This window comes from Thermobia domestica, chromosome 1, assembly GCF_964235325.1.
Source record: "Thermobia domestica chromosome 1, izTheDome1.hap1.1, whole genome shotgun sequence".
Classification (NCBI taxonomy): Eukaryota; Metazoa; Arthropoda; class Insecta; order Zygentoma; family Lepismatidae; genus Thermobia; species Thermobia domestica.
The window spans coordinates 154817665-154833832 of NC_137454.1; the positions used below are offsets into that span (position 1 = coordinate 154817665).

At 36.1% G+C, this 16168-nt stretch overlaps 1 protein-coding gene across 4 annotated transcripts in view; it reads left to right on the plus strand.

The window, feature by feature from the left end:
* Positions 1-16168, plus strand: part of LOC145690190 (uncharacterized) — a 313493-nt gene that overhangs the window by 245413 nt on the left and 51912 nt on the right. The gene's annotated exons all lie outside the window — the stretch shown is intronic.

A 16168-nucleotide genomic window follows, 5' to 3' on the forward strand; every position in this document is an offset into this window, starting at 1 on the left:
TAGTAGGAAGAGGAGGAGGAGGAGGAAGAGTAGGAGTAGGAGTAGTAGTAGTAGCAGCAGCAGCAGCAGTATTCTGTCAGGTTGAGCTGCAGGCCCGTAGCCAAAACACCAAGACAGGGGCGCTGAGGCATTTTTTCGGGAGGGTACTTGAGTTCACCTTACATTCATACGTATATATCAACAAACAACGGAAAGTTTCATGGAAGGCTGAAAGTGATTGCAGCGGGACTTAACCCCCTTGGCCAGCCCCTGGCTACAGGTCTGTTGGGGGGCAGCAAAATTTGAACTTCGGCTCTAATGATTGCGAAGCGGTACAAATACGCTTGTTATCTTTTTATTTTCAATAATATGCTGAATGTTTAGAGAGCATGGAATAATTCAAAATAATTAGCATGTTTTCTAATTAACATTAAAAAAGGTAAGAGTTTTATTACGTTTTGTATTATTTTAGAATACATTTTACACTTTTTTTTATTATTCTTTTTCCTCATACCGAACACAAGATAAATATTGAAAAATATGTCGCATTCTCCTAAAATAAACTGAAACAATTAAACTGTATGAAGCAACGCTAACAATAAGAAAGAATTCAAATAAATATTTATGGTTTTCCGGATATATAGGATAAAGGCATGATCAAATTACCACAAAGCAATTTCTCACATGAATTACCAACCATAGATCGTATAATGTTTATTTACCAACTTCATCCTGTCTGTAACGGTAGATTGTTTAGTAAATTGTTTTACACCTAGGCAGGTTGCTTGTCAGATCATCGGAGCATAGAGGTTTTATAATCTTGAAGGTAAGGACATTATTTTCTGTATATACTTTATTTTGAAATTTGACTTTTATGAGCGGGAGGCATAAAATTAAACATAAGTCTGGTCCGTAGCTGATCGGGTAACTCACATTTCTAGAATATATAATTAGGGTTGCTACCATGGCCGTCCGTAGCAGGGAAAAAGTTTTCAAAGAATACTAATTTTTTTGGAAATATATTTGTAAAACATACTAATTTACTCTCATATAATTACCATAGTACTTAATATATTTATATTCAATACTTCAGTACTATAGTTGACGAACGCAGAAAATTCTGTTTCTCTATCGCAGTTGGGCTAGACTTGAAACGACAGATATCAAGAGCATATGCGCTAACCGTTTGAATAGGCAAAAATGTAGCTGAAAGTAATACCTGATTATAATGTTAATGATGTAAACTCCAGCAAGTTACTAATTTGATTAATTACTTTTTCAGTATTTCAAGTATGCCTATACGTAGATTAATATAAGACGCACTTTAGACGCTCACTCAAAATAAAATACGAGTAAGTGGAATCTTAAGACACGGTTAATCTTTCACGGCTATGCTTTAAAAAAAAAATGATCACGATAAGTAAATGATAACAATTACTTGTCGAGTGTATGGAACATATAACGAATTACTAATATTTCTCAATCAGCTTTTCTTCTAACACTTCGAGTGCTACACTCGGAAGAAAAAATGACTGAGGAACGTTAATTAGAAGTTGGGTATTTCGACAGGGCAACGTATATAACAATTACTTTTACTTGGGTGTGAATGTGAAAGGAAATGGGATGGAAGGACTCCGAGAAAACACATGGACACAACATAATGTTTTGCACCCAAACTCACGTGAAATGGATTGAATCATAGACCTCTTGCTCCAAAGTGAGGACTTTATCAGTATAAGCCACCGTGCCTATCTTAAGTTTAGCAATCATCTTGGAAAGTACGAATAGATTACACTATGCATTAGGCATTTTAAAATGGTGTATCCAGAGAAAGTTGGAACATAGAAACAGTTAATGATGCAGGTCCTCAGTACGGGATAATTATTTTTAACTTTCTGAATGATACAACATTTCCTGTTATTCAATTTACTGGCGTTATTTGGGGAGGTCATAGGGTCATTTCTGCCCCTGAATTTGAAAAATACACGTTTTTTTAAAAAAAAAAAATAATTATATACTGACATATTAAAAAAAAAAAAAAAAAAAGTGAAACCCTAATGTCGGTGGAGAATCTTATTCCGTCCCAAAGCAAACTAAAATGTCACTATTGATTGAATTGTTTGTCTTTTATACACTGTAATTTTCACTGTGGTTAAAAATATCTATACAAAGTAACTCGGCGTGATGAGAAATAAATAAATAAATTAGTGTGACATAGGATTTTAAATTAGACAATGTGTCAGAAACTGAAAACAAAGTTTGAAAAATGCTGATATACATTTTTCTAGAATTACAAAATTCAAAAGTTTGCTACTCTGAAATCTGTGTGAAAAATATTCTCCGGTCGAGATTACAAATTTCATTCAAGTGACACGGTAGTACGTGTAAAATCATTAATTTATGCAGGAATAAGACATAACAATGCATTCAAATACCCATGACATCTACAAATGAATCAGTTGACACGTTTTTCTTTTTCTTAGTACATACTTATCATTTACATAGTACATTCGTCTTATTATTTGAGAGGTGCATAACGTAACACATTTACCCGTAAACACTATTGTGCGTTATCTCTTAGATTTATTCAAATCCATAGTGGCATTAGAAGCAAATTTACGAGTACTTTTACCCCTTAGATTGGACAGTACGTTTCCCGCTAAACAAGCACGCACTCAAAATTTTTGATAGAAGGAAGGACTCCAACGTAGAAAGTCTGGACCCGATGGACTGCCTCTGGGTGAGCCCTTACCACTGGGCATGTCTCTTTCGTGTATTTTCACAGAGAAACTATTTAACTGATGATAATTTATTGTACGGTCTGTACAGATAAAGGAATATAGTTAGAAAGTAGCATTTGAGAGATATTGGTAATTTATCAGCTTTCGCATTTCCTAACAATAGTGAATAACCCGGAAGGAATAAAGCTGTTTTCTCTTTGTTTGTGAGTAACCAACTGGCATAACGTGTAGCGAGATGTAGGATCTATTGAGTATTGAGTATGTATGGAATAAGCTACAAGGAAAATTCTCTTCAATTTGAGAAACGATTTCCGATAAAAGTGGCACACTACAAAGTGCAACAATAGACTGCTATCATTCTCCCTTCTTCCTCTTCTTCTTCTTTTTTTTAAATAAATAAATTAAGGCTGACCAGGCGTTTCTTGCAATTAGATTTATTATTAGTTTTCTGGTTTATTCTGAACCTATGGATGAAGGGTTTTCTTCTTGGGTAAAAAAGAGAATTTGCACAAGATTGTACACAGGGGTAAATATTGGGGGTAGTATCCTCTCGCGAAATTCGCAAGTCAACACTAGCCAGAATTGTATCATATTTGAAGACTTTTTTAAGTTATTATAAAGGACTCGTCCTCTCATTCTCTTCTGGACACTGATGTGGGTTTCCATGTTCAAAAGTAGTAATATGATGTTATTATAGCTATAAAGGTAACCAAGAAAATCCTGCTGCTTTTTGTGGAAGTCTTTGTTCCATTGGCCCTCACACCGTGAGTTGAATGCGAATGGAGATACGGCGAAGATCAGTTGTTGGTGTGAGTATATCCAACATACTACCTGGTTGTATGTTCAGTTACAACGTGAACTTGTGTAAGGACAGAGTGAACATGGGGCCTCCACAGAGTGTCATAAGGGCGTGTATGGTGTACGAGTTCAAACTGGTGTCAAACGCCGCTGCAGCGGGACAGAAGATATGCCAGGCCTTTGGTGAGGGTGTCGTGACTACGCGGACAGTGCAGCGATAGTTTAACAAGTTTAAGGATTGTGACGAAACACTCGAAGACGCACCACGTGCCGGAAGACCAACACGTATACAAAATGAAGATATTCAGGCAGCAATTGACGCAGACAGTGGCCAGACAGGTGAGGAACTGGAACTACGATTCAATGTGAGAGAAATCATTTGGCAGTACCGCCATCAACTTGAGAAGCACTACAAGTTGGGTCGATGGGTCCCACATGATTTGACTTCGGGCCAGAAGACAACGTGAACAGATACCTCTGCCTTTGCTGTCTTTCCTGAGGTAGGAGCCATTTCTGGACAGGAGGTTTACATATGATGAGAAAAGGGCCCTGTACGAAGCCCCATGGCGCCATCATCAATGGTTAACATTCCATGAACCGGTTCCGAAACAGCCGAAACCAGCACTGCACCAGAAGAATGTCCTCCTATGTGTTTGGTGGACTGGTCGCGTCATCGTGCAACGGGAACTGCTATCAGCTTTTCGGAACATCAATGCAACCAGCACTTCTGAATCGCAAAGGGGTCCTTCTGTTACAGGACAACACTAAGCCCACGTGGCTAGGATGATCCGAAACACAATTCTACGCCTTGAATGGGAAACGCTATTGCATTCACTATACTCATCGGACATTGTACCGTCCGATTATCAGCTGCTCCATTCCTTCACGTTAGAGGACGCCAGTTCAAATCCCTAGTAGAGGTGCAAAATGCACTTGATACCTTCTTCACTTCGCGGCCCACCAAGTTCCACCGCGATGGAATCCATGGCCTTCTAGAACGTTGGCAGAAGGTCGTCAATGCTGATGAGGACTATTTTTTATATTCCAGGTACATCTTAGTTGACATATCGATGTTCGAAGGTAGTGGGTGAAAAAGCGCTAGAACTTTCTTGGTTACCTTTATATGACAACTACTTTTTCTTTTATACCTGTTTCTCAAACTTACAAGAGGCACTTTCTTTTTTTTTTTCGCAGAAGTTGCAAAATATTGTGGAACAGAATATTGGAACAAGCAAAACTCCATTTTCAAACATTAGTGCTGTTGTCTCTAAATTGTTCTGTTGTAATATTGTAATATATAAGGGTCAAGTAATCTTTTTTAAAGTATTGTCATACCGTAAGCCTATACAGTGTGAGTCAAAAGTCTTTGGACATCCTTTTATTTCGAAACTTGAGAAGAAAATGTGAAATCTATTAATATGAGATGGTAGTAGAGGGGACTACTAGGCATTGATTACACGGCTACTATGGTCGCTATCTTGAATAAAAGAGTGAAATTTCAAATGGAAAATGAAACATGTCTCGTATGAAGGAAGACTCACATGAGAGCTCAGGAATCCGAAGATGTAATTGTTTCTTTCATATTCTGTATGGTTTACACGTTATGGAAACTGAAAATTTGAAAATCACCTATCATTGGAACGCTGTAGCATATGTTAGATCATTTCTATGTAATGACCATCCCATCTAATGCGCAATCGTAGTAGTCGCCATATCCAGTATGACTGCACGTGCAGGAGAATGTTCGATGAAATGTAGTCACACGCGTGCTGAATGTGCTCCTGTAGATGTCATTACATTGCAAAGTTTCTCAGAATACACGTCTGCTTCAGATAGCTCTACAGATAGAAATCAACGGGTATGAGATTAGGAGATCTGAATGGTCATTTCACTGGACTACTGGGACCAATTCACTTTGCTGGGAATTGTGCAGCATTGACGTACGCTATCACCACAGTTAAGAAGTGCCCCATTGTGTTGAAAATAAGAAGGAAATCAACTGTCTGAGGTTCAGAAGGAACGGAAACATATGTTCCTGCAAGAGCATCAGGCACTGTTCCGCCATTAAGGCACTGTCGATTAATAATGATGCGGATCTGCATATACCATACTACACCTTTTCCAGGACTATATTCCTTATTCGGATCAACGAAGTTCGAATTACTGTCATACCAGTGCCGACAATTATGCCAATTGACCTCTCCCGTTGAAACAGAAATAAGTTTCGTCGCTGAACAGGATGCCACGTACAAACGAGGGATTTAATTCGTGTTGATTCGTAGCTTACGTGCAGACATTTCCGCGTCGATTTGTGTCATTCTCGCTTAGTTTATGTTTCATGTGAAATTTACAAGAGCACCAGCGATTGATGTGCAATATCTAGCTAGACCAGCGTTTCCCAACCGGTGTGCCGCGGCACACTGGTATGCCGCGAATGAGCCTCTGGTGTGCCGCGAGGAGATCGAAACAAAAGTATTAATTTTATAGCAATCAAATTGCAAGACATTGAAAAAAAATGTATATTTGTATTTCACATTACTATGAACCTCTACTATAAATCTACAATTTTAAGTTTCATGCTGTGTTACTTTTCTGTACATTTTTAATGTTGAAAAAAAGTATTTGCTATTATTGTTATGACCATTATTTCTTCTGTATTTTGCAAGACTATTTCGTAACTTGAAATTTTAAAATATCATTCAGTTCTTTTGCAAAACAAACATGCATACAAATTACCTACATTTGTGTTTTAAAAGCAAAAGAGGTTCCTTATTTAGTGATCTTTGTTCTTAGTGAAAGGTTGGATAGGGTTTTCGAAAAAGCAAGTATATTTTTAAAAACGTGAGTCCTTTTTATTTCATTGCAATTGTTTTTTATTTTTAAATTAGAATGAAAAATAAGCATAATGATTTACCACGGGAGAAGACCAGTGATCGAGCCTTCTCTGTGAAAAGGATATCAGTAATCACAGAAAAAATTACCACTGTGTTTTATATTTACAAATAATAATAATAATAATAATAATAATAATAATAATAATAATAATATGAGTGTGCCGCGAGAATTCGAGCTACACCTGCAGTGTGCCGCAAGTTGAGAAAGGTTGGGAAACGCTGAGCTAGACAGTGAAAGACTGGCGGATACCACTTTCAAGTGACAAATTACGAGTATTGCTCTTGGGGCACTTCACAAATTATACTACCTAGGTAGAACCGTAGTCTTTTCATTGATAGCAATCTGATTGTCCGCACCACAGTGCCAGTTTCTCGGAATTTCTCGATCACGTACGCGATCCTGTTGCGCAATATTAGATTTCTGTCTGCTTGCCATCTATTGTAGTCCTTTGTGACGTCTCTAGAATTTCGTTCTCCATATATAAGAGCTATTTCAATCTTGTATTCTTTGATCAAAGTTGTCCTAGGTCATCTGCACCAATAAGAGATTCTGTCAGTAACAATGAGATTTTTCAAACTTTCAGTGTGTAAGCCATAAAAGATATGGAAGAAATAGTTACACCTTTGGATTCCTAAATTCATACCGGTGTTATTTGATATGCAACATGTCCACTTCCTATTGAAATTTCAAAATTACATTTAAGATGACACTCTACTATCATCTCCCGTTAACATATTTCACTTTTTCCTGTCAGGTTTAAACTTGAGAGGGTGTCCAAATCGACTTATTTTCTGTACAATTGAAAAAAAAAACTTTATTTTGATCCACTTTATTTCAAATACAAGGTCTATTAATACCTTTTGCAGAAACATGCTAAAGATAGCTATATTTACCGTAGTACGAAATATAACTGCTTACAAGACATTCTAAAACATCTATTTTGTTAGGTAGAGAAACTGTTAAACATTCTTGCATGACGCGTGATTTGAGATTCGAAGTCCGACGAAAGCAAAGAATTTGCCATATTAATCCAGCCATTTAAATTAAGAAGGAACGGTCTATTATCGGCAATCGGAAGACGGTATCCGCTAACGCACAGGAATGACCCTGGCTTATATGATTATTAACCTTCTACCGTGACTGATATGATTATTCACCTTCTATCGTCAGCGTATCGTCCCCTGGATTACCTGGATATATACGAGATATTGACGAAATGTAAACTACGTTTTCGTAACTTCTGCTTATGCGTCAATATTTATTTATTTATGTGCTTATGAGGTTAGAACAAAAAAAAAAAAAAAAAGAAAAAAAGAAAAAAAAGAGTAGGCAGCACAAATACCATAAAGTCAAATAATGTGACGCAGGCAAAGCATTGAACATTGTTACATTATGAATATGCTGTGGGTCCGTAGCGTTTGTTCCCCTCTCCAATACAGATATATTCTATTCATCTATGTACCGTAACATTACTTTTTTACATTTTACATACTTCTCTATGCTGTCTTCGTTACCCTCAGTATCTATTATTATTATTATTATTATTATTATTATTATTATTATTATTATTATTATTATTATTATTATTATTATTATTATATTCAGTAGGAACTTCGCTTCAAGATTCTTCGCGTTAGAAATGTTAAGTTTATTCCAGTAAAACTCAGCGTGCAATGTTAACTCGATTTAATTTTTTACGTTTCTTTTCTTCAAATGTAATTTAACTGATTCTGTGGAGTGAATAGCCCTTGATTGTTAGTAATATTAGATGTAAATCCAAAGCATATAATCCGTTAAAAAAAAAAAAAAAGTATTCACATCTTCCTTTTATCTTGCATCAAGATACAGAAAGAAGGCGGAGTGCCTGGCACGGGGCGCAACAATGCCTCAAGATATACCATTGTTCCACTTCGCAGATGAATAAAATTCACCAGAGATCGTTAGTATTCCAATTTTACATGCTCATCTTGTTTCGTTGTGTGTGATGTTGGTGGCCTGCTGTTGTTGTTGCGTAAACCAAGGAAGTAATTGGTGGTCACGTTTCTATGCATTTCTGAAACGAGTATATTGTCTGTGCTAAAGAGGAAGATGAAGACCTGATCTTCATGATCTTTTGTTATGTGTGTGGTTGCTGGGATTATTCGTGCATGTAAAGTGGTGGTTCAATTTTAAAAAAGAAAAAAATAACTTGGGATTTTGTATATTTTATTAACAAGACGTTCTTCTTGGCTGAATCTAGCTTTTGATTGCAATGGAGATAAATTTCTTGTAGTGAGTAAATGCAATACATGTGTATTCGTTTTGCATTTACAGTATTATTCACATGGAATACAAAATGGGTTTCATGCAGGGGCGTAACTAGAAGCCAATAGGCCCCTGGTAAACTTTTATGGTGGTCGCCCTCTTCTGGTTTCGGTTTATATAGCTGGCAATTGACGTTCTTACAAATCACATAATAACTTAATTATTTTTGTACCTGCGATTAGAACTAATTCTTTGGCCTATGGAACCCGGAGGTTCAATGACACGTTCACAAAAGCTTTCTATTGACTTGTGTTCTTATCCAACTGGATCCAATTTCTACTTTGTATTCCTATTTCTGCGAGATCTATCTTAATATTGTCCTCCCATCTGCGCCTAGGCCTTCTTAATGGTCATTTCCCGATTGAATTTCCAGTTAAAACTTTGAAAGCGTTCCTACTTCCTTCCATTCTGGCTACATGACCTTGCCTACCTGAGCTTTGTATACTTGTCGATGACCGTAACCAATGTTTGGTGAGCAGTATAAAAACTATGCAGTTCCTCGTTATGAAATTTCCCCCATTTCACATTCCTGTTCCTCTAGGGTCCGAATATTCGTCTTAGGACTTTATTCTCAAATACTTTCAGTCTGCGCTCTTTCGTCAGAGTAAGCGACCATGTTTCGCAACTATGCAGCACAACAGGCATGATTATTATCGTTTTATATATTTTAAGCTTCAAATTCTTCGACAGAAGTCGCGACGACATAAGATTTCCCTGGTTTTCTGTCGACATTTAATATCTTCGTGGATATGGAGCTCCTCTGTCGCTAAGCGGTTAGCATGCGCACCTTTGGCGTGGGAAACCGGGTTCGATTCCCGACGGGAGCTCATGTGGTTCAGATTCCACGTTAATAAGCAAATCCCGTCTCATATAGCCTCGCTGCTGAAAGGGAAGTTAAACTCAAAATCAACTCAACTTCGTGGATATGATTTTGGTCTGTTAATATTGATTCTAGATATTTGAAAGTATCCAGTTTGTCGAAAGTGTCATTTGATATTTCGACGCATCCATAATTTGCAGTATTACGATTCCGACATACTTCGATGTATTTTGTTTTTTCTGCATTTTATTTCTAAACCCATGTCCCTGCAAGCGTTTAATAAGTCCTCTACGTTTCTTTCTATAGTTCTTCTGTCATCCCCTATCAGATTTACATCATAAGCATGCGCCACAATCTGGTGAATACCATTCAGCTCTAGGTCCTGGTTGCTAGCTTTGATTTTTCTTATAGCATACTCTAGTACAAAGCTGAATAATAATGGCAACAAAGCATCTCTTTGTTTTGGACTATTCTCGACATGGAAGCTCGTGGACAGTAATTTTCCTACTTGGACTTTACTTTGGGATTCATTTTAACACATCTTAATTGATCTAACTGTCGTTTTTGGTATTCAAAATTCTGTAACAATGTTATACAAGTTTCCCTCCTAATTAAGTCGTAAGCCTTTCTAAAATCAGTAAATAATTGGTGTGCCAGGGTATTGTATTTCCATTCCTTTTCGAGTATTTGTCGAATGGTAAATATTTGGTCGATGGTTGATCAATTTTGCCTAAATTCACACTGATAATCTCTAATAATTTCATCTACGTATTGGGTCAGTCTTGCTAATAGAATGTTTGAGAGGATTTTGTGGGAAATTGACAGAGAGAAATGCCTCTATAGTTACCACAATCAGTTTTGTCGCCTTAGCTGTGAATTGGAATAATGATTGATTCTTTCCACTCTTGTGGCAATTCAAATAAGGAGAATGAGTGTATGTATCTTGTTCACAATTTTTCCCCTCAAGCTAAAATTAACTCAGCCGGAATTTCGTCTGCACTCGGGGATTTATATTTCTTTAATTTCTTTATAACGATTTCTACTTCTGTTCGGCTAGGCTCTGGAATATACGGTTCTGCTGTGTACATTTCACTTTTTCCTCGAAATTAGTTTTTGTCTGCGTGTTAAGCAAATCGTTTGCTGTTCTAATGCAAACTGCCTCGTTTCTGTCACAAGTGTTCCAAGCACTGATTCAACACATTCATTACACATTGCAGCAACTCAACAATACGAGATTCTCAAAACTGACGTACAAACACACTGCTGCACTCAACTTTCCGATAAAATGCAGAGTAGTCAAGTTTCGAGACAGTGCTGTCACCCCACAAGCAATTTAGCTAGAGATGATTAACCAGTGCGTGAGATGTACCGGTTTTATGTGGGACCCATTGTATCTTACTAAGATTTCGTAGTATTTATAAACATTTTTATGTTAATATACGTTTGGCAAAACTGTAAATGACTAAGCGATTTTTTAAAAACTAAACATTTAAACATTCGTATGTTAATACATGTTTTTGAAACGTTTAATTAAATAAAAGTTTTCTTAGTAAACATGTAAACATCTATTGCGAAACGACTAATTACGTAAATATTTTATAGTAAATATTTAAACACTTACTGCTAAACATTTTTCGGAACGTTGCGTTGCACGTAAATATGTAAACATGTATGAAGCATTTGTAAATTGCCATTTAAAACTTTTAGCCCGAAAAATATTTCCAACTTTGAGCCTTAGTTTACACTTGCGAGTACTTTCACCGAAGACAGTTGCGCGCTTGGCAGGTGTGAAGCTTTGGAATCCATGAGAAACTTACGCGCGGAAGATGTCTAATATATTATATATATATATATTATATATATATATAATTTCAGCGCAGAAATTAATTTCGGGAGGGGTTCAAATCTTTTTTGGGGGTCTAAATTCAATATGAGAATAAATTATATTAAAATTTGTAAAATCAGCCCTAAAAGTAGACTAAATATACAGAAAAGTCGGGATTTCATTTTTTCCCTGGGTCGGACTCTCAGGACTACCCCTACGTACCTCCCTGAATTTCACTGAATTGCACTATGAATTATCGTTGACGTTTGATAATAAGATAAAAGAAATGTACATGACACCAGCCGTGATGATTTTGTTCTCTGGTAACAATTGAAACGAAATTTCAAAATACCTTTATAAATCTTTATGGAATTAAATAGAGAGGATAACCCAAGTCAGTAGCGTCATTTCAGATTTGGCTTGGGGGGAGGCAAGACCCCTTGATATAAGTAAAATTTCGCATTTTTCACTACTATTCTATTAATAACATCTATATAAATCTCAAACTCAGAGGGGGGGCCGCGGTGGCTCAGTGGTAGAGCGTTCACCTCTGGTGCTTGGGGTCCCGGGTTCGATCCCAGCTCCCGCCAAGTGAACTTTGTGGTGGACAAACACCGTGTGCGTGGGTTTTCTCGGGGTTCTCCCGTTTCCTCCCACTTTCTTCATTCCACCATTTCATACATTACTCATCATCACCGTCTCCTTTAGCCTAACCGGCATAACCGTGGGACGTAAAACTCAAAGGTTTTCTCAAACTCAGAGGGGCAAATGCCTCTCCCTGCCCCCCTAAATGACGCCCCTGATCCAAGTCAGTGTGATTGAACTACTTTTGTGAACCTGAATATTCCATTTTCAATCAAGAATCTGTCAGTATATCCCTTTTGTTTTAAAAATTTGTCCGCTCTACTATGGTAAAAAATGACCATAATTTGTAGATAGATGTTAGTACATTTGACAGAGAAGGCATTCCATAGGTTTTGTGCTTCCACATATGTACACACAGGTAAATATATAAGTGAGGACTTTAGTGAGTTTGAAACTGATTATCTTACGATGTGTAGAAGTAACGGGATCATGAAAGCCGTAAAAAAAAAAAAAAAAAAAAAAAAAAAAAAAAAAAAAAAAAAACCTCCATTGTAAATTTCAGAGTTAGTACTTACAAGTCGAGTTTTTATGTCAGTTTTCTCGTGCTTATTTTATTTTATCCCATTTAACATGTCTTTTTTCTAAATGTTTGTGCGTGTGTGATTTGGTGTTGTGAGTACGTTGCGAAAGTTTATTAGGTTTAAGTGTTTTTGTCCTTTTATCCTCTCCGTTCTCCCTTTACTTTGCTCATTCTAGTAATATTGGGGTCTGGTCCTTTTTTGTTCAGGAAAAGAAACATAAAACTTCCTGTCATGAAGCAAAATTGTCACGCTAAGATTTCTTTTTTCTTTCTGGTCTTCACAGCAGCAAGTAATGTATACTGTGATACGTTATGTAAACAGGTTAACCTGTTTCGTTCTCTCTCTCTCTCTCTCTCTCTCTCTCTCTCTCTCTCTCTGTTGAGATGAGAAAAGAAGAATGAAAGAAATTAAAGCACGTTAAATCGTAATTTATGAGGTAGAGTAAATACTGGAATGATGGTTAAGTGGCGCTTATAACTTATTTTGTAGCCCTCTTGTGTTAAAGAGTGAATTTAATTTATTGTTGAAAAGAATAAGTATTTTTTTTTTTTTTATTATTGTATATCATTTAAATTGAATCAACGTCTTACTCTTCTTATTTGAAGGAATGCCAAATATTCATTTAGCACCATTATATTTGCGTCAGAATTCCCTTTCTTTTCTTTCTTTTGTGGAATTTAGAGGAGGTATGGATTGTATATGTTAGCCCTATCAGTAAAATCTGTGGTGCATTCTTGTAGAAGAATCATTTGTGAGATAGATTATATTTCTTTTGTCTTATCTCACTGGTTCTCACTCCTTACTGGTTCGCTGACTCGGTTATTACTATATGCAGTGGCGTAACTACTATGGCGCGAAACCCCGCAATGCGTGAGGGGGGACACTTCCAAGTGGGCCCTTCACCCTAGCCTCCTAATGGGTTGAATCAACATGCCTTTCCGATTTGTATTAGTCGGCAATGTTCCTCCATCCTCCCCTTTTTTCGGCTATCTTTGGGAGGCTCGACGTGTAGGTGAAGCACCACAAACAAAAAGGAGGGAAATTGGGTTCGGTCGGCTTTTATAGGCTCCTATATTTTTCTTCGGCAGGAAATATTGAATCAAACTTTAGAATTAACATCTATATTAAACTATTTGATATACTAAATTCACAGTTCCATTGTCGTTTTACATCTTTGCGTGATACAGTATGCAAATTTTCCTTTTTGTTTCTTGCCAATATAATTCATCTCACTGACGATGAAATTGTAAGATCACAGATACTTCAAACGACTTACAGTTGTGATATTGGTTCTTGGTTTCCGATAAAGTAATTTGTTTTGAGAAGCAACTGAAATCTGAAATAAGTGTTCTGCATTCTGTTTGACCTACAAGGCTTTTAATTGTGAAATATAAGTAATTGGTATCAAGCTTTTCAAAACTTATTGCTGTGTACTTGTTGTTTCTGACGCTCCTTGTCTGTTATTTCTGCGAAGAGGTTGTTCTCAAAATTGAAATTAATATAAAACTATATGAGAATCACAATGGGCCAAAATAGCTAAAGTAATCTAGCACTGCTCTCAATAAATGCGGACGAAGCTGAAAAAAAAAAGGATATACGGGAGTTAGTAAAGGATTTTGCTGAAATCAAACCAAGAAGGAAACTATTCAATGAATTCCTGCTACTTTTTTTGAAGACTGGTGTCACTCAGTGCAAAGAGATAAATCCATCTTCCATTCTGAAGCTTATTGAATAAATTATATGTAAAACAAAGTGGTTTCCATTTATGAATATTTAAGCCTAGCAGTTGCATGCATTTAACTCATTATTCGCAGATACAGGGAAATATGGTTATTTATTATCTTATCTATCATTCCACAATTAATGTTATTAAGGGGGTCCTGGATATTCTCTTGTGGGGGGGGGTCCAAAGAACGTAGTTACGCCACTGACTATATGTATATTTTCCTGAAACCGTAATGTGGGTTTTATTAACGAGAAGATACGTGTGCTTCTTTCCTTAGTAGTAATCAAAAGCGTAATTTCATATTTTGCCAGGGGAGGAGGGGGCAAGATTGTTCACCGATATAAGAATTTCATGTCTTTTAGTAATACATTAGTACACAATTTATTAATAAAGGATGTGTTTTTCAAACTCAGGGGAAGAATTACTCCCGTCTCCTCCCCAAATTACGCCTCTGGTGCGGATGTATGAAAATATGTATACATCATATTATATGGTGCATGTAACTCTTTGAAATTTTTCTTATGAATTTCGTGTGCTGTGTGTATTTGTTTCACTACCAAGCAAACACAGCGTGTTTGTTATTAAAAGTAAAAAATGTATACTATATGCTCGTGAGTGAATTTCGATGGGTTTAGTTTCCTCATTCGATGAGTTATCTTATTTAGAATGCAGTCGCTAGTAAACAACAAAACTGCTTAGGGCTAACCAAAACTATCTTTTTTTACTCTCTCAATGACACTTTTTTACTTTAACTTCCATAATTCCATTACAACACTGATTATCTGTACTAGTTTATCTTCCTTTCACAACATATCTATTCGATGCACAGCTTGTATACACATATCTATCTATTGACAATCCTTCAATGTTTTATATAATTTTTTTGAAGTTAGATCTCATATTTGATTCTAAAGATTGATATCGCCCTTCTGGTATGCAACCAACTTTACTAAAGAATGAAGTGGAATTATCTAACACACAGGGGTTAATATTCACAAGTTCGGACACAATTTCAGATTTTCAAGATTTTTCATCATATATTCAAAAAATATTAAAGAAACATATATATTAAAAATATTAATTATATTTTCAAGAAAAGCACTTTAAAAAGTTCTATTTATGCATTGTTAAAAAGAAAAGCACGGGGGGGGGTGCTGTCATGTACTCTTATTTGATTTAAATGAGAATTGAAGAATTTGTGAATTAATAGTATATGAGAGCACTCCTCATGCGTTTTGAAAGTCATGCATAAATAGATTTTTAAAGTGACTTTCTTGAAAATATAATTATTTTCGACTTTTTAGTACGATTTTATTTTATTTCGTTTTTTTTTAAAAAGAAAGTTTATTTTTTAAATGTTATTTTTTTTTAATCTTCGCTTATAACCCAGACAAATTTCACCAAAAACGTGAAGTATTATGTCATTACTTTCAAGTTCAACACGGACTCCTTACAATTGGACTGAAGTTGCATGTCTATTTAATATAAAATATATTTATTAAAATTAAATAATGAACACATGGCTGGGACCGCCACAGTGGATTTGACAGTTCAACTGCAATGATTTGACAGTTCTAACAGAAAATCTTCATGTTACGATATTATGAACAGACTTTATGGAAATAGTTTCGACGCACACCGTAAGAGTGCAACACAAAACAGTCTACATATAGTCCTATTCCGTAACCTCTCAGTTCTTGTATATATGAATGACTGTTAAGGTAAACATAAATGTAGAAAAATATAAATATTACGTACATGAGAGTAAATGAGAATGAGACTATGTGCAACCTGTCTTTTAATGTATTAATGCCCTTCAAGGTCTATGGCCAGAGAACAACCAGTTTCTTGACCTTGACCTACCGTAGGAATCCAACTCTCACCTGCTCCCAGCTGAAAATCTTCTCTACAAGT